Source organism: Ciconia boyciana, chromosome 5 (genome assembly GCF_034638445.1).
Source record: "Ciconia boyciana chromosome 5, ASM3463844v1, whole genome shotgun sequence".
Lineage (NCBI taxonomy): Eukaryota > Metazoa > Chordata > Aves > Ciconiiformes > Ciconiidae > Ciconia > Ciconia boyciana.
The window spans coordinates 84,836,852-84,855,383 of NC_132938.1; the positions used below are offsets into that span (position 1 = coordinate 84,836,852).

At 56.3% G+C, this 18,532-nt stretch overlaps 2 long non-coding RNA genes across 2 annotated transcripts in view; one reads left to right on the forward strand and one right to left on the reverse strand.

Moving 5' to 3' along the window:
* Window positions 1–1,254: 1,254 nt before the first annotated feature.
* On the forward strand, window positions 1,255–5,834 carry LOC140651912 (uncharacterized). Its single transcript, XR_012042591.1, has 4 exons — window positions 1,255–3,059; window positions 3,679–3,763; window positions 4,989–5,311; window positions 5,522–5,834. It is a non-coding gene; the product is annotated as an uncharacterized lncRNA (long non-coding RNA).
* Window positions 5,835–7,579: 1,745 nt separating this feature from the next.
* Window positions 7,580–18,532, reverse strand: part of LOC140651653 (uncharacterized) — a 67,394-nt gene continuing 56,441 nt past the window's right edge. The window contains exons 3-6 of the long non-coding RNA XR_012042467.1: window positions 11,025–11,186; window positions 9,755–9,906; window positions 9,376–9,511; window positions 7,580–9,089 (exon numbers count right to left, since the gene is read on the reverse strand). This is a non-coding gene — a long non-coding RNA (uncharacterized lncRNA). The remainder of the gene's footprint in view (window positions 9,090–9,375; window positions 9,512–9,754; window positions 9,907–11,024; window positions 11,187–18,532) is intronic.

Sequence of the window (18,532 nt, forward strand, 5' to 3'; positions counted from 1 at the left end):
ACAGCACGCACTAAGGGACCGTTCTGAATTTTGGTGGACGTGATTTTAGGAAGGCCTTTGCAGTCACAGCGATTGCTGGGGGTTTGCATTTCATGTGGAGAGAGGGAGCTTGGAAAAGTGCATTTATCGGACATGAGGGAAGAAGATAGCAGGCTGCCTGATAGTCCTTGGGAAAGCCCTTCTTGGTATCCGTGGTTCCAGTTTGCCTTCTCGCAAGGGGAAGAAAAAACAGCTTGGGACGTCGGCGTACCTTTCGCTCGTGTTCTGACTGGTGTCTCCTGGGCTTGAGCTGAAATGAGACATCTCAGTAATGGTGCTTCTGACGCTGTCTCTGCAGCACTTGCTGTTCCCTCCGACAGGTGCGAACAGTGTGAAGTACTGGGTGTGTCTGTGTGTGTAATTTTGCACGTGTGTGAGTTAAAGTTGAGAACAGCTTTTGCAGATACTGACACGATGCTCTTCTAGGCTGCCTTACTTGAATGCAGCTTTAATTGCAGACCTTCCCGCAACCTTGAAATCCTTCAGTCCCCGGAGAGGTAAGGTACAGGAATTAAACCCAGAGCTGGTAAAACAAGGCACCAGGTACTGGTGGGTTTCGCGCCGCCGGTGAGACCTTAATAGCCCTGTTGGGCCCTGCAGCATTCACAGCGAGCAAGTCCTGAAGTGCAGGTACTGAAACGCTGCTCTGGGCAACGTGTTGTCGCCGTGTTTGTCCCGATGGACCACGTACACAAAGTTGTAGGAGCTGTTGCACCAGCAGCAGGTACAGAGCGGGTGTGCTCTGCCAGGGGTGCACATCAGGGAGGTGAGGGGTGGCTGAGCGTCTGTTTGGGGTATGGAGTAGGTGATTATTTGGATGATCAGGACCAAGTCCCCACTCTGGCTCGGCTCCCCTCCTGAGCAAAGAGAAGAAACAGACGGGGAAGCCCCCGTGCAGAGCGGGACAGCTCTGCCGTGGCCTCTCGGGGAGCATCACAGTGCTGGGAGCGGTACCGCTGCACTGGACTGAAGCGTGCGGCTCTTCCCGCTTGGCAGGGGCAGTGGGAGCTGCTGGCATTTCCCCACGAAGCAAGGAGCGACTGGTTTTTCCCTGACGTGTCGGCCTCTGCCGCTTTGCTCCCTGCAGTCTGCACGCAGGCAGCGCTGTGCTGGGGGGGAGGGGTAAAGCTGTGGGTTCCCAGCCCTGATGTGAAGATCTCCAGGCTCCGGAGCATGGCCCAAGAGGTGGAGTAAAAAACAGTTTTCTGTGTTGTGGGAAGAAAAATAGCTCAGTGGGAAGCAGGTCTGAGGAAGGATGTGGCATGCACAGCAGCCTCGGGCGCTCGATGGGGCAGCAGTGCTGTGAATCCCTCCAGTTGCTCAAGTGAAAGAAGAAGCAGAGATTGTGAATGTAGCACGTGTCTAGGGTAAGGTGCAGGTTAACGTTCCTCCGTGCCAAAATGGGATGCAGAAGTTGGCACCTTCAGCCAAGGGCCGCGGCCGTGTGTGAAAGCCGGTGTCTGGCTGCTGGACGCCGGCCGGTGGATGGGGGATCTGCACGGCAGCCGTGGGCTCAGGTGCAATGCACCTCGGCCGTCCCTCTCCCGGTCGGTCCCCTGCGGCAGGGGTGGCCGTTACCGCGCCAGGGGAGGGACGGGGTCGTTTCTCACCCGGCTTGACCAAGTCCCAAACCCGGGTACTGCTGGGGGGACGGGTGCGCGCCGGTGGCAGCGGGCGGGGCCCTGCAGCGCTCAGGGCTGCGGCCCCGGAGGCAGGGGGCTGCCGCCTTGGGGGAAGGGCACTGGCGCCCCGCTGCCGCCGGGGTTCGGCCTTGTGCCGGGGAGGTGCGGCACGCGCGGCGTGTAGCGGGGGGCCGGGGGCGCGGCAGCTCCGCCACCGGCGGGCACGGGCGGGCGGGCACGGAACACTGCAGCGCCGCCCGGAGCCAGCAGGGGGCGTCGGAGAGGCGCGGGCGCGCCGCACCAGCCCGGGCCACGCTCTGACCGCCAGGGGGCGCCGTCCCGCCTGCTCCTGCAGTGCCGCTCCGTGACCGCCAGGGGGCGCCGCCAGGGGGAAGAAGAGGCGGAGCTGCTGCCTGCAGTACCGCACGCAGCCCGCCAGGGGGCGCCGCCGGGCAAGGCGCGCGTCACGCCGCGGTGCCTCCGCCAGGGGGCGCCGTCGCGGCGGGAGGCGCGCACGCTGCTCCCAATTGCAAGATCATCCGCCAGGGGGCGCTGCCGCCGAAGCGGCGCCGGAGGGGGCGGCTGGGCATGCGCCGCCGGGCCGCGTCCCCGGGCGGCGGAGGGGGAGTGAGAGCGGCGCGGCGGGACCCGGCCCGGCGGTCGTTTCTGGAGGGGCGGCGGCCCTCGGGGCGGCGCTGGCCGGGACTGCCCGGCTGGGGCAGGGGGATCGCCGCCGCCGCGCCCGGAGCCGGGTTCGTGCCCGAGCACAGCGAGTCCTTTTTTTTCCCTCTGCCGGGCAAGACCGTGCGTGCGGAGAGGCCTTCGGGCGCCTGCGGGACATGGACGAGGCCGTCCGGCAGCCGGGGCCCAGCGGAGCGTGTGAGCGCTCCCCGCGCACGGGGGTGTCTCAGCCTGCGGCTCCTGGCCTGGGCCCTGAGCAAGGCGGGGAAGCCGACTGCCATCCCTGGGCCGTGCCAGGAGCCCGGCCGGCCCCTCAGGGCTGGGGCCTCTCCAGGGGATGAACACGCGTCACCCGACAGAGAAAGGACCAGACGGTGACCCGCAGCTGTGTCTGCGTACACGAGTGTTTTTTCCAAACCTGTTTCTGTTGGCTCGTGCCCCGCTTGTGAGAAACCGCGCAGAGGGCTGCCAGGCAGGGCTGCGGTGAGGATGGGGCTGCCCCAATTGCAGCCACCCGGCCGCACCTGCAAAATCGGGGAAACCTGGGGCAAGGCTTCCTGATTGTCTCCAAACGAGCATCGCGGAGGGCTGAGCCTTCTTACCGGGAGACTCCTCCTGCCCGGGCACCGCCGCCCAGCACAGCCCAGCGCCTGCCCCCGGCTCGCTAGCGGGAGGCAGAGCCGCTGCGGGAGGACCAGGAGAGCAACTGAACTGCAGGTCAGGCTGGGAAGGGGCTGGTGGGGACTGGGGGGAGCAGGCAGGGGCCTGCAGCCAGGGAAGGGGGAAGGAAAGGAGGCGAAGCCTCTACTCTAGCCCTGGGCCCAGCCTGCCCAGGAGGAGCCTCCTGAGGAGGCACTGGGGTTTCTTGTTTGCCCAGAAAGCTGCAGCCACCAGGTGCTTAGGAGGGCAGAGCCGGCCCCTGTTGCATGTGCAGAGAAAAGGAGGGGAGCACTTGGCGGGCAGTGACCGACAGGGTCCAGCTTCGTAAATGTCTGAAAAGCAGGGTCTGCATTCACTAAAGGGTTTTGCTGCCTGCAGGGAGCTAATGTGGGAGGAGCGCGGAAGTCCTGGCTGCCGGCAGCAGCCTCTGTGCAGCCGAGGTCGGGGATGGCCAGGGGAGCAGAGCGGGGACGTCCTGGCTGGGCTCCTCGCTTCTCTGACACCTGCAGTGACTTGGGGAGAGGCATTCACACCAGGCTCCCCTGGGCATCGGGGCAAACCAAGAGGCATGTCGCCTCTTGGTTGGCTGTGGTGTGATTTGAGCTCCTGCTCAAATGAGAGCTTCGTCCTCCCGGCTGCGACGCTGCAGCCACTTCCTCACGCGGGGTTTTTTCAGTGCAGGCAACGGCGCAGAGGAGCAGCCGAGCGGCTCAGCCTGGCCAGGGCGAGGAGCACGGCCACGACACAGGAGGAAATGTCCGGTAAGTGCTCTGAAGCGGGTGGGTGGCCGTGCAGTGCTCCGGGGGCATTGGGCAAGCTCAGGCACATGGGAACACCCCACACGCACGTGAGCTGAGGAAGCTGTGCCCGGCTGCGGTCGAGGAGGAAAACATGCCCTGCCTGTGGCTTCCGGTGCTGGTGCCGGTCCTGTTGTGATGCGGTTTGGGGACGGCACCACTCCCAGGCTGCAGTGAGGTCAGGGTCATGGCTGCACCTCGCATGTCCGTTGGGCCTGGCTGTTGCTTTGGACAAAAACAACGTTGTGCCTGGCTGTTGCTTGGGCTGTTTTTGCTTGTGGCTTCTGGTTGTGTTGCGTGTCCTGCTGCGAAGCAGCTGGGGCTGTGCCGGCAGCGCTCCCGGGCAAGGGCCCCGGCTGTGGCAGGGCCAGGCCGGGGACTGGGGCTGTGTCCCACAGTTCTGGGACTGGTTGCTGCAGGGGGAGCTAAGGGAAGCTCTGGTGCCAGAGCTGCCCCAGGGTGGCTTCTCCCCATGTCATCAGCAACTGCCCAGCCTGCATGCAGCAAGTGCTGGAGCTGGTGTGGCTCATGGCCGGGCTGGGGACAGCCCTGTCCTGCTCCCCTGTGGCACTCCTGGTTGTTCTGGGCTCCTCCTGAAACCCACTTGGCTTGCTTCAGCTTTACTTGATGTTTAGCACTGGGCTTGGCTCACCTGTATTTGATGTTCAGCGCTTCAGTTGATTCAGCTTTAGTTGATGTTTGGCACCGGGCTTGGCAAGGACACGTAGCAGGATGCGAAGCGCAGGATGCGAAGCGCAGCCTGCGGCTCCCCCGGTCCCGCTCCTGAGCAGGGTCAGGGTGAGGGTGGCAGCGTGGGGGGGCGAGTGCTGTGCCAGGCCGGCCGCTGGATGGAACAGCCCATCCTCTGCCCCAGTATGGCTCGGTGTCGTTTTGTGCCTGAAATGCTCCTCACTGAGCAGAGGGGTTTCAGCAAAGGTGTGCATTCTCGCCTGCTCTTCTGGGGAGGAATGTGGTTTTTTGGGCTGAGCCCCGAGCTCTCCCGTTGTTTCTCCCTCCTCTCCCTGTCGCTTGTGTGCGGCCCTGGGCAGCCTCTGCCGAAAGCGAGGGGCAGGTGGGAGGGAAGAGTTGCCCTTGCCCGCGAGGGGGATAGGCATCTCCCGCAGGTTATGTGGGGCCGTGCTGTGCACCCCGGGAGCTCTGACTGACCAGTTTTGCTCCCCTTTTGCAGGTACAGAGGAGATGCCGACACTGCCTTGCCCACGCCCCCCCACCCCAGGAGATCTAGGGGGACCCCCACCTCACTTCTGCCCTTGGGAATGGGACTGGGAGAGACCCCCCACGCAGAGAGGCACTTGGCGTGGATTTAATCCCCGAGGGAAGAGGCCAGGCTCCCTGCTACTCAGAGCTCCCTGCTGGGGACCGTCCTGCCTGCGCCTGCCTCGGAGTGCAGATCCACCTGATGGACACTCCGGCTTGTTACAGCTCCAGGTCATTTGAGCTCCAGCCACAAGATGTTCCTGTAATAGTCACTCCTTCCTGTTACGGCTGCAGGTAAGCTCGGCTCTGCCTAATAGATGCTATGGAGAGCAGACACTCTCCTGTTCAACTGTGTTGGGAGCACAGCCCCGGCTGACGGACGCCACAGCTTGTTACAACTCCAGCTGTACGGCAGCTCCGGTGCCTGGATGCTCTGGATAAGAGATGTTCCTGCTCGGGGTATTAGAAGACCCAGATAATTTCAATTCCTGCTCCTTGTTTCAGTTTCAGGTAATTCAGTTCTAGCTACTGGACGCTCCAGCTTTGGCTATGAGATACTCCGGCTGATGGATGCTCCAGTTGGTTTCGGCTCTGGCAAGAAGATGCTCCCACTGAGGAAGTGATGCTGCTTCTTGTTACAAGCCAATTAAAGCTCCAGCTAATTGCAGCAATCTGGGCTTTTGGCAAAGTCGTAAATCAATCACTGTCGTAACTTGTATATGAACTGTCATACTTGTATGTTGTCTAAATATTGAGTAACTACTCCGGTGGTTGGACACACCTTGAATAAAGAGTTGGACATGCAAAGACGGTCTGAAAAGCACCTTTCGCCCCAGAGACTATCTCAAGCGTTTAATTCGGCCTGGTGCATGCCAGCCTCCCTAACTTAGGGGACCAACGCGACTGGACCCCCACCTCCGGCAGGGGTCCACGCACCCTGCCCACCCCCCTCCCTTCCCACCCAGGCTCCAGTGCCCTCCCCCACCCCCCTCTGGGTCCTGCCCACCCAAAGTTCTGTCACCCCCCACCCCAAGCCTCTGTACTGGGGGATGAAAATGGCCAACTGAGCCTCTGTTTCGAAGTCCCAAAAACGCAGCACTTAGGATTTTTTTTCTGAGTCCCAGAAACGCAAGACCTAGCCACAATTTTCAAGTGCTGAAAACACAGGACTTAGTGTTGGGTTTTTTTCTGAGCTTCAGAAAGGCAGGGCTCACCCTCTGCTTTTGAGGCCGGAAAACGCAGCACTTAGTCTCCATCCCCCAGCCTGAAAAAACTAAGGGCTGTGATTTTTTTCTTCTTTGCCTGAGCTGTGAAAAATGCAGGACTTGCTTAGCCTACATTTTCAGGTGCTGAAAATGCAAGACTTTAGTCTTTCTGGGAGTTTCAGGGACATACAGCTCTGCCTCTGCTTTTGAGACCAAAACCCAGCCCCACCGCTTGTTTTTGAGGCCCAAAAACACAGTACATAGTCTCTGTTTTTCAGAAGATGAAAACACAAGACTTAGTCCCCGTTTTTGTCCCAAAACCACAGGACTTGAAAATGGAGACTAACTGCTGAAAATGCATGACTTATTCCCTTTCTGTGCTTCAAACCCAACTCCCTCCGCAGGTTTCCACAGCCCCCCAACAGAGCACACATTTAGTCTCCCTTCTAGGGGTTGAAGCCCAGCACTGAAATTCTGTTTTCTGGTCCCACATGTGATGTGACAGTGACAGGGGAGTGGAGCCCACCCCCAGCCCCGGAGCCCCCGACAGTTTCAGGGAGTGCTTGTGAACTGGGCTGGAGGCACCCCCCTGCAGGGAGGGTGCACCCCGTGTCTCCGGGGGGCAGCACCAGCACCTGTAGAGAATCGCTTTATTCAGCTTTATTTCACCAGCACCACCGGCCCGCACGCCAACCCCCCGGGAGCCTTGCCCGGGCACCCCCCGAGCACAGCCCCGCCGGGCAGGGAAGGCCGCCCCCCTTCCAGGGGAACATCGCGCCCAACCTCATCCCGGGGGGCCCCCGCGGCAGCAGCCGGGGCCCTTCCCGCCCCTGCGGGCACCGGGAACCGCCCGGCGCCGCAGGAACCCCTGGTGCCGCCGCTGCCCGACCCCCGCCGGGAGCGGCAGAGGCCGCCCGGCCCCAGCGGCGAGCAGCCGGGGGTGGGATGGGGCTGCCCCTGCTCCCCCCCAGCCCCGGAACTCCCCGGCCGCCCCGGGGCAGCGCTCGGCCCGGGGAGGGCAGAGCCCGGCCCCGCCCGCGGAGGCTCGGCCGTGGGACGAGGATTCCCACGGCCCCGTCCCGGTAACGCGCCCGGCCCCGCAGCCCCTCACCTGCTCCGGCTGCCTCCCAGCGCGGCCCGGCGCGGAACGGAGCGGAGCGGAGCGGAGCACAGCACAGACACACGGGCGGCCGCGGCCGCCGCTGCCGCTCTTGTGGCCCCGCGCAGGCGCCCCGCCCCGCCCCGGAACCGGCCCCGCCCCGCCCCGGAACCGGCCCCGCCCCGGAACCGGCCCCGCCCCGCTCCGCCCCGCCCCAGAACCGGCCCCGCTCCGCCCCGCCCCGGTACCGGCCCCGCCGCCGTGCCGCCCCCGCCCGCTGCGGCAGGCGCAGCCCCCGAGGAGGCCTCGCCAGGCACAGCCGCCGCCCACCAAGGCATGTGCACAGCACCAGCTCCAGTGCCTCGGTGGAACCCCCGGGGGACAAACCCAAGCGCAGTAACGCCTTAGTTAACTATGCAGAGGAAGATGCATCTCGGGCAGAGCCGAGAAAGCCCGGCTGCTCGGGGGATGTTCACTCACTTGTGCTTCATCTCACCCAGGGAGAAGCCAGGCCCCTCTGAAATGACACGTCCCAGCCCTGATGTCTGCAGAGCTACGAGAAAACTGCCCTTCCCACCCGTTTTCAATCCCCACGCTCACTGGCCACTCCGGCAAACCCAGCCTCAGCACCAGCAGCTCAAGGGCTGCGGAGCTACGGGCTCTTCCCGGCAGCACTGGGATAAGAGCAGTGAGAGGCATCATCGGTCTTGTCTCCTCCCCAGGGAACGGAGCGTCGGCAGGGCACCAGCCTAGGTGAAAGCCACACCAGGAGGTGTCCCCCGGGGCTGAGCAGAGGCTGCCAGGGCAGGAACCACCGCAGAGTGGTCAGACCACTGCTGCAGGTGTCCTGCACCTGGCCCACGCGTGAGCAAGACTGGCACTCACACCTTGTGAGGCCACGAGTTACCCGGGCAAGGTCTCTCCATCGCAGCCCGGGGCTGAGGGAGCTTGAGCACAGCACGTATGAGGACACAGGGATGGTCCTCAGCCCCTGAAGTCCTGAAATGGGGATCCCCTAGAGACCTGCACTGTAGAAACTGCAACAGAAACGAAAGCAATCATCAAGCTAATACTAACAAAACAAGAAATACAACCAAACAGACGAACCCAAACCAAAATAAACAAAGGCTAGAGGAAAAAACAAATCTCCCTGGCCAGGCACAGACCAAACAAACAAGTCAGGTTTTGGCCCCATGGAAATGCCCCCTTCCCAGCACCCCGGCCTGCACCAGTTACCCCAGTCTCACAGGCAGCCCACGGCTGCCTCCCCGCTGAGGGCAGTGTGGCAGGGCCACCTGCAAGGCGCCTTCTGCAGCGGGCACCGGGAGGGAGGGGAAAGCAGGGCACCTGGCAGTGAGGAGACATGGCAGGCAAGGGCCCAGCAGGCAACAGTTATGAGCTGGGCAATGCCTTCCTCCCAGAGGATCAAAGTTTCTCCACGAAAAAAAATGGAAGTAAAACCACCCAGAGCAATCTGTCCCTCCAGGAGATGAGGAGGCTGAAGTGCTGCCTCAGTGCCACGAGCAAACGTTAGCTGGTCCTGGGCAGTGAAGCCCAGCCCAGGTGCCTGTCCTGTTTGCTCCACCCGCAGGGATGTCCGTCACTCGTGTGTCCCTGGAGGAACAGCCTTCCCTGGGGCTGAGTGGGGATAAAGGCATCTCCCTCCTAGGGTGGCACTGACGGGCTGCAGGAGGACGGGGGCCACTTGAAGAGTGACAGCCTCCAGGCTCCGCCGCATGGACACCACCTCCAAAGTGGCATGGGTGATCTGCAGAGACATTCAACAGAAACTGCCGGTGAAACCAAGGCCTTTTCCCACCAGCCCACGCCTGCCTGTGGGGCTTTTGCTGCCTGCCATTCGGCCTTCTGCAACAGCTCCGCAGGCCGGGAGCTGCAAACTGCCTCGGCTTCCCCACCGCCAGCACTGTGCAGGGCCAACACAGCACCCTGGGGACTTCATGGGCATTCACAACATGCCCAAGACTCCCTCAGGATGAAGAGTTCGTCAGAACGGCATACAAGGAGCTGCAGAAATGCGTATGCCAAAAACGAACCGAGCAGCTGTAGAGCGGCCTCAGATCAGCTGAGTTGGTCCCAGGTCTGTCCTTGCCTGAGTTCTTTAAGTTTTCCATTAAAACCTTTAGGATGAAGCGTTTCCGCCCCAGAATCCTGCACAGCTCCACCGGGTCACTGCAAGGGAGCAGAAGTTCACCCGTCACCCTGAGGGCTCGGGTACCTGCGATGCTCTCGGCACAGCCAAGCGCTCTCTCTGCCCCAAAGGGGCTCTCGGGCGCTGGGCTCTGGCGCTGGATCTGGCCACGCTCAGACTTTCCCTGCTCAGAGAAGGTCTTTGCCAGCATCTTTGCCAACTCCTCCTCAGCCATCAGGTGGCCAGTCCCTGCCTGCCTGCAGGGGCTGGGGCAGGACACTTACCTGTCCAGGGGCAGCCGCGTCTGCAGGAGGCTATTGATGGTGGACACAGGGTGAGAGAGGATGAACACAGATACCTCGATGAGGAAGTGTCAGAGGGTGTCATGCTGCATGATCAGCATCTGGACGTAAATAATGCTGAGGATTTCTGGCACCTGATTGAACAAAACAAAAAAAGCTGTTCTGTTCATTCTTTCCCCATCCCCCTACAGAGCCCAGACATGACCATCCAGACAATGAGCAATGTCAGTTCCCCTGACGCTTTGTCAAGATGCAGCCCTAACCGTCCCCCCCAGCAGTTTGCAGTGAATCCCTTGTGCACACCGAGAGCACACCTACCTTTCCCACTGACTCAGCTGCATCAGTCTGATCCCCTGCACGAGATACTTGCCCTCCCTTCCAGAAGAACCCAGCTCTCTGGGGACACTTCTCTTTCCTCCAGCCTCCTCTTTTCCCCCACGCCCACCCCCTTCCTCACAGGAGAGGACCCTCCCCTGAGCCTTCGAAGCTCGAAACTGTCTGAGATTGGGACAGCCAAACGATGGGGTCGCTGTCCCATGGGAGCACTCAGCTTCTCCTGATGGGGCTGGCCCCCAGACAGTGACACAGGCACCGGCTGGTCTCTCTCTTCACTGTGGGCGATGGCCATGCAGCCTGGGGGACACAGGATCACTGGGAACAGCCAGGCTCAGGGAAGACAAGGAGACCCAAGAGCAGGTATACTATGTGGTAACACGCACCAAATACAGAGTAAAACTCGGGAAGTTCGTGGAACTAGGGACCAACAAAGAAAGAGCAAATAAGGGGATTGTGTTAGAAAAATGTGTAAAAAACCTCAGCAGTGCCAGGAGTGAGAAGTCAACTCAGTTGACACCCCAGTGTCAACATCATATTCCTCCTTGGGAAGGACTCAGGGTGCCAACAACTCACTGCAGCTCCTCCACCTTCTTCTTGCAGCAGACGGTGCTGTCACCCTTAGGGCCCAGGGGCAAGGAGGGCTGAGAGCCCATCTGGGAAATGGGGAGCAACTGGGAAGTTTGGGTGTCTCAGCTGTAACTGCCTCGGTCATGGGAACAAGCCGGGTTTAGCCTGGGAGTGTTAGTGTCACCAGACTGAGAAGAAGTCCGGAATGTGGCTGCCTGCACACGGATTGGACAAAGCCCTTGGCCGTCCACACCACGTGTGCTTCTTTAGCCCATACCAACTGCCCCCGGTGCACTGCCACAGCTGAGATGGGAAGCTCAGAGCCAAAGGGAAAAAGTGTCTATTTTACCTCTGTGAATAATTGTCCCCCCTGCATTTCCCCAGGATGGTCACCAGCCACTCGCCAGCTGCCTGAGCACACGTGGGTCTGACAGACAGCATCTCATCCAGCACAGCAGAAATGAAGTCAGCGTGGCCTCTGCTGGGGGGGATGTATTTGCATCGCCACAGTCTGGAGAGAAATCAGAAACAGGAGAGACCATATCACAATTCTGGCTCTTCAAAAAAGAGAGGAAACTCAGGTATGTGATTAGCGGGGCAGCCAGTTAATCCTGCAGGGTGCAACTGCTTTAATGTCCAGCTGTGCATACAAGGCTTTTGGTATTCTGTGTAGCTGAGAGATCTGGATGTGTCTCCCTGGCTGAGCCCCAGACCCCAGCTGGAAACAGGGCCATGGTAGCAAGGACCTGCCACATCCCTGCCCATCCCGGGCCCAGTCAGGCTAATGAGGGCTGTGCCTTGGCATGGGCTGACACATCAGCCTCCTCACCGCTCACCACTGGGCAATACAAAGTTAAAATCTGCCCTTTTGCAGACAGCTGCGGCTGTGGAGAAGCTTGGGCTGATGGATGTGGTGCTTAGGGACATTATGAGCTTGTTGACAAGAAGCTGCTGTTGATGTGAAAAAAGGTGGATTATGAAATTTGACACGGTGACTTGAAACCAGGGTGATTTTATTGTCTTGCCAAGGTGGCACCAGTCACAGGAAACCTCTGTTTCTCTGACCATCCTCTGAGACAGCAGGTCCCTAAAATCTCTGACTCTGCTACTGTCAAGCCTGAAGCTTTCCCTGTCAGCCATTTACCACAAGCCGCCATCTAACTCATCTGCAATGTTGTGTGACGGCTCAAAGCAGAGGAACAGCTCTAAATTTTTCTCTCAATTTCCTCTCTCTCTCATGGATCTCAGTGGACAGGCTTCCACTGTGGAAAGTTCACAAAACAAGGGTCTGTAGGAAACCACCAGGGAAAGAAAAAAAAGCTAGCAGAAAGCTAGCACAGTCTCAGAGGCTGAGGACAGCTCCCTGAGCATCAGAAACCGCGGGCTGGGAAGGAGCTGCCAGGGCCCAGCAGCTGTGCACCGTGTCTGACGCCCATCTCTCGCAGCCCCATGGAGCTGCGTAGCAGGGACAGGCCCCGGCAGGGTTTCAGTGCCAAGGCAAACGCTGGAGATCAGGGACATCTGGGGCACATGGCAGCTTTGGGGATCTCTGATGCTGATGCATGGTCATTCAGGGACTGCCTGCTGCCCAAAGAAGATTTTCTGCAGACCACGTAACAAACAGGTCTCAGGTACCGTAAGAAGCCTGAATTGCCACAGGATCATCGGATAATTCAGGTCGGAAGAGACAGTGGGAAGTCTCTAGTCCAACCTCCTGCTCAGAGCAGGGTCAGCTATGGGATCAGACTGGGCTGCTCAGGAACATATCCAGTTGGGTTTTGAAAACCTCCAAGGATGGGGATGCCACAACCTCCCCAGGCATCCCGCTCCAGTGACTGGTTGTCCTCCTGATAAAACACTTTCCCCTTATATGCAGTCAGATGCAAGAGCTTGGCTGGCAGGAGCAGAAACTCGCTGTTGTGTAATTCACGAGCAGCCCAAAGACATCCTGCAGCAGGGGTCGGTAGGGATGCCTGGGGAGCTCACTTATCGGGCTCCTGGACTTTATGAGCTGCCCCTTTACTGCCAAATACTTTTGTAAATGGTGCAGCTGATCAGCTGTGAGCGTCTCTGAGGTACCCATGGCCACGCCTTCAAGCTGGAAAGCAGGTGAAGAAAGGGAGGGTCAAGCACCCCAAGCTGGGCTGCCTTTCTCTCGCTGCCCTTTCCCCACAGCCTCACTGAGTGATTCTCCACCGTGAGGTTGGGAACACACTGGTACCGGTTTGTGAGCAAGGAATCTTCAGCTGCTGTGCAGCAAAGGCTGTTAAGCCAGCACTCGCCGAGACAGCCAAGCCTGCTTTCTCTTTCTCCCTGCCTCCTCACTCGTTCGAACCCAGCACGAGCAACAAAAGCATTTGCGTGTCCTCGTAGAGAACTGGATCAGGGAGCTGACTTGTCTTACAAAGGACCCAGCTCGCTCCCCTTAGCTGATCTAGCTCTGTGCACACTCTGTTTCCCCAGGGGCGTCACCACACAGCTGCACCGACACCAGTGCTGGGGCAAGACAAGGAACAGAGGGCTGGGGAGGGGATACCTGGCTGGCTGAAGGAACTCAAACGCTGCATGGTTAGTACTAGCGGACCTGGGCTAACTGGGTTTGTGGTAGACATGCTTTGATCTCCTTGAGACTTCTCTTTGCCATTCGAGTATGTCTGAAAACTTGCTCTCTCAGCTTCACAGCCCTGGGAAGCATTTGGAGCCGAAGCAGGAATGATCTCAAGTACTTCTGCATCACGTTTCATTGTCCTGCAGAGCAGAGGGGACAAGAAAAAGAAGCAATGCTGACGTCCTCATTTGGCACACAGACCAAGGTATCGTTGGGGCCAAAGTTACGCTTGCCTGAAGGCCAAGTTCAAGTTCTCGCCGTTTGCTCTGCTTTCTACCTGCCCCTGCTGCACTTCTGCGGGACCAGCAAAGGGTAGTTTGAATGAAGCGGCTGTGCGCCAAAGCTAGAAACGGGCAGGTACTCTGCCGATGGCAGTACAGTGCCCCAGCAGGGCAGCCGCGGTGGGAAAAACTCCTGGGAACGTGCTTTCCAGGAGTGTCTTTCATTGCTTCTTCCAGTTCCCCTGGATCAAACCCACGCAGAGGAGCAGAGTAACAGGAGCACAGAAATGGGAGAACGCATATTTGCTGGGTTGTTAAATTAAGCAACCAAGTCAACATTCCTGACAGGCTGAGCTCATGCCCTGTCTGGGATTTGCTTCCCCACCCCTGGGCATCTCTCTGGTTTTCTGTTTCAATTGTCTGAATGCCAGCAAGAGAAAATGAAATAAGATGATACATATGGATTTCTCTGTCTTTTTTCCCCCAAGTATAGCTGTCAGTAAGTGTCTGGTTTTCCTCCTGATTGTTCACTAACACTGCTTTACAGCAAAGCCCCAGTGAGAAGACCAGCAGTCCTTTCCCAGTGTATGGGACAGAGAGATGGGTGAGAGGAGGAGGAAGGAAACCCCTTCTTTCTTGCAGGCCAATGATTAATTGCAAGTGAATGAAAAGTAACTGTGGTACCAAGTCCACCTCCTGCTTTGTGTCACGGGTTCATCCGAGACACTTGTCAGGTAAATATCTGCTATTTTTATGAGCATCAAAGTTGTGTTCAGTATCCTCATTCTAGCCCATTAATCCCTGTGTGTCTTCCCCCTCCCAGTGTGCTGAAGAGCTGAAAAGCATCGTCTGTCAGGGCACGATGTAACTTGGCAGCCAGATCTGCGACAGCTCCTCCAAGCTTTGAAAATACGGTGCCTGTAACTGAGAGCTCCTTGACTGACATGTTCCAGGCCTTTATTTTAGTACGTGTAGTACAGCAGGACTTAGCTGCTGCTGGCTGGCAGCGTGACTCAGTCATGCGAAGCACTGCGCACACCGCAGCTAGGCAGTCCCTCTCCCAAGCAAACTGGTGCGCGCGTGGACAAGAGAGCGGTGCCGTTTCCACGGGCCTTGCTTTGCTGCTGAAGGACACGGGTTCGTCACCTTGCCAGCGCTTGCGTCTTGCTCCCTTCCTTCTGCCTACACGTGCCGGGTTACTTCTCAGGTCCCTTGTGCAAACACCTGAGCTGTGCCAGGAAGGGCTGCAGGAACAGAAGACACAGGTGGCCCAGGGCAGGAGGGACAGAGGGGCTGCTTGTTTGCTGGGGCTGCAGCTCCCAGACAGACGGACAGACAGACAGACTGACTGGGCACCCCCTCTAACATCCGCCTGCCCAACTGCCTTCGCTGCCGACCCGCAGCGGAGACCGCACCTTCCTGAAATCCTCGGGGAATCTCACAAGCAAGCACCGCGCCGGAGAAACTGCCCTGCTTCTTTTAAAGGCTCGGCCCTGGGTGAAGTAACAGACAGGGAAAACCGGCCCTTTGTGCCACAAGTCATAGTTTCTGGGCGCTCTTATCTCCTTTTCCCCCGAACTGTGCAAATTCGCCCTTTCTTGGTTGGGTTTTCCTGTTATTAAAATAAGTTTTGTTGCCCCTTCATCTTTCTGATGTTAAGTTTTGTTGATTGAGGTCACGTTGTCACTTATTAGATAGCAACAGCCCCCCTCCTCCAAAGTCTTTGCCACCTTTGCAACGTCTGCCAGGAACATTGACTTAGTTGCTCAGTTTAACAGCCCAGCAAATAGGCGTTCTCCCATTTCTGTGCTCCTGTCCGCTCCACTCCTCTGCAATGTCTGCAGAGAGAGACCCCAAATAAAACAGGCATGAAGATTAAATGTCTGCGCCTTTACACAAAGAAATGGTCTCTGCATCAGGACCACAGTTTAGACAAAGGAGGGAAAAGCTGTGCTGCTGTCTGCACCTCCTCTGTGACTAAGCAGAGCATTTAGATATCCAAAGCTGTCAAACAGTAATAAAAGTCTCACTGCATGTGCTAGAAATCTTTCAGTGCTAAATGCATATTAAACCAGCCTACTTGTCATGCTTCTTTTAATGAAGAATTAGCATCAGTGTCAAAGCTGCTTAATGCGATATAAAAATTATTCTGTGAATATATATGTTACAACCTCAATTTCAGTATGTTGCTATACTGAATAACGTAGGAGGGAACAGTGACTTCCAGTTATCCTTACACTACTATTAAACACAATCATTGCAGTGTTCTTGGTTGGCCTACATACCTAGGAGAACTCTGGAGGGAAAGACAGAGAATATTTAAAATAATGACATCTTGGCATCACAATTATTATTTCTAAGTGTGTATTTCTTACTGATACCTTTTGTTGCGGTAATTACTCTGGATAGTATTTTTGACCTCAGGCAGTAACTTACATGTATCAGCTTCCTCATGAGCACGTATCAGCATGTTCCTAAAAGGAGTGTGTTAGCTTGTTAAACAGAAGCGAGCAGAAGAGGTGCTTATGCAGTAATATTATAGCATGACACTCTGCCAAGCCGTGCTTGTGACATGCCCAATACAGGCACGGAAACTTGCAGCTTTAGCTTTCAAGCACCTTCGGCGCTGACTCCAAATTAATGCTGGCTTTTCTTGTCTTTAAATCTATAATCTATTTGTACCTATACCCAGCATTAACAGCGGCATTTGACCCTCCAGAAAAGCAGCCAGAAGGACAGACCTTTCAGAAAGAGCAAACGGCTCGGTGCCCCACGCTCCAACAGACCCAGGGTGCCAGCGTCCCCACAGCCCTGCCGGGGACCGGGGTGCTGCAGGGGCATTCGCAGCATGGGCAGGACATGCAGATGCACCTTTCTACACATGCCACCCCTCCGCCAGCCCTTCTCCCTGGGGCCCCAGTCAGGCACAAATGGATACTGGCAGGATTGGGTGCTCCGAGAGCAAAGAGCAGCTGCGGTTCCCACTGAGGCTGTCTGGACCTATAGCTGCTCACTGTTACTTTAAAACATCCAGCCTGTGACAAGCTTTGCAGGCTGCCCAAAACTCAGCTACAGCCAAAAGAAAATGTCACACTTACTTCTGTAGTTGATCCTGGTGCTACCTGTATTGGCTCACACTCTTGTGCCACAAATCTTCCCATTGATAATCACCCGTATGATTTTTGCCTAGCAAGGCAAGTCACTCTACTTCCCTCTCTAAATAAGAAGTGTTTGAACTTGACTCCAGTGGTGTAGAAACTTTTTTCTTATAGCCTTGATATTCAGTGTTAGATGCACATGGCCCCAAACTGTGTTCACTAACCACTGCTATATCAAATCGCTTTTCCTTTTTATCCCCCGTGCCCAATTGTGCTTGCTTTCAGGTAAGCATTCACCCTCCCCTGCAGATCACTGACCTATGGGGAGATGAGTTAAGTTACAGCTAGGATGAAACTATTCTCCATTACCATCAATTGATCTCTTTTAGTTTTTTGAAGTTTTGTATGCCAGCTACACGCAGAGTCTTCATTTAGGCTAAATCAGACTCAAGAATCATAGAATCATATGGGTTGGAAAGGACCCTTAAGGTCATCGAGTCCAACCGTTAACCTAGCGCACTGCCAAGTCCACCGCTAAACCGTGTCCCGAAGCACCACATCTACACGTCTCTTAAACACCTCCAGGGGTGGTGACTCCACCACTTCCCTGGGCAGCCTGTTCCAGGGAAAAACCTGAAGGTGTATTTCAGTTTTCACAGCACCAACCTTCTACAGTGATCTTTTCCCTCTCTGTCAGGACCAAACCACAAGAGTTTTCCTTCAGTCTAAACCAGAAAATAGTAGTCCGAGACAAAAAAGAGAAGTGAATGCCATTTTCCCGTATTCAGAACATGATGAGGATTAAAAAAAAATCCAAAGCCTGTAAAAACCAAATACCTCCTTGCCCCCAGGGGGATAGTTTGGTACCACCCCTGCTGATGCATGTGATAATACAAATATCTTCTTACAAAAGCGCATTATAAGAACCACTGTGTGATCATACTTCAGTCAGAAAGGCCCAAGGGTGGGTAAAGTGGTTTGGGAAATTATTAACTTTGCTTTGTTCATTGAGGTTGTTTTGCTAATTCATTTTTGCCTCAGTTTCCACAAAAATAAAAAAGCCTTTCCTATAGCCAGGCAGAAATTTGAAGTCAGGGGAACTGGGGACATACAGCCTTATATGCTTGTACCCAGCCTTCCACGCTCATTAATCTGCTTCGTGTTTGTGCGTGTGTGCGAAATGCTGGCTAAAGGTACTGCTTGTACCTGTAAAAAAACCCACCTCTTTTTTTAGTGGCTATTTTAGTCATTTTAAGCACTTCCGTTATCCACACTGCATGGCAGAACAGGTGAAAGTCTAAAAGGGTATGAACATCTCGCAAAGGAAGGTGCACAAGTACAGTTCAATGAAACAGTGCCTGAGCAGGAAGAACTTTTGCCATGAGATACAAAGACTTATCTTTGGAAACAGGCCTTATGTGATAAAATTTTACATTTGTGCAGCTTCAAAATATAGCAAGAGTATAGAACCAGAGGATTTTTTTTTTCTTATTGCTAGAAGATAGTAAAATAAACGCTAGAAAAAATAAACTATAAGCTCACATTATTGCTTTCTGAAAATAAATGCCGCAGTACTTTTACTCCACAGGTTCCACTACCTATTAAGACTCACATACTTTTGCAAGTCTAAAAGCCGAGTAGCGCAAATTAACATTTTTAAATGCCTGAAAGGAAAGCTGTCGTTACACTGCACCTTCCCTTAGCAAAACAATGCAGTGATGCTATTCACATATGAAAATTCAAGTTTGGATTTGTGGACTTGGAGCTAACATGGACCGTCAGTGTGACGTATCTTAGGACCTTCTCAACATCTACTTGTGAGGCCGCTTCTTCAATAGTGTTGCCAGTTCCCACAAGATGCTGCCATCAGCTTCCCTTTGTTGGCAGGAGGACTTTGCTGAAGTCCATATCTGGAGAGGCAAGAGGGACC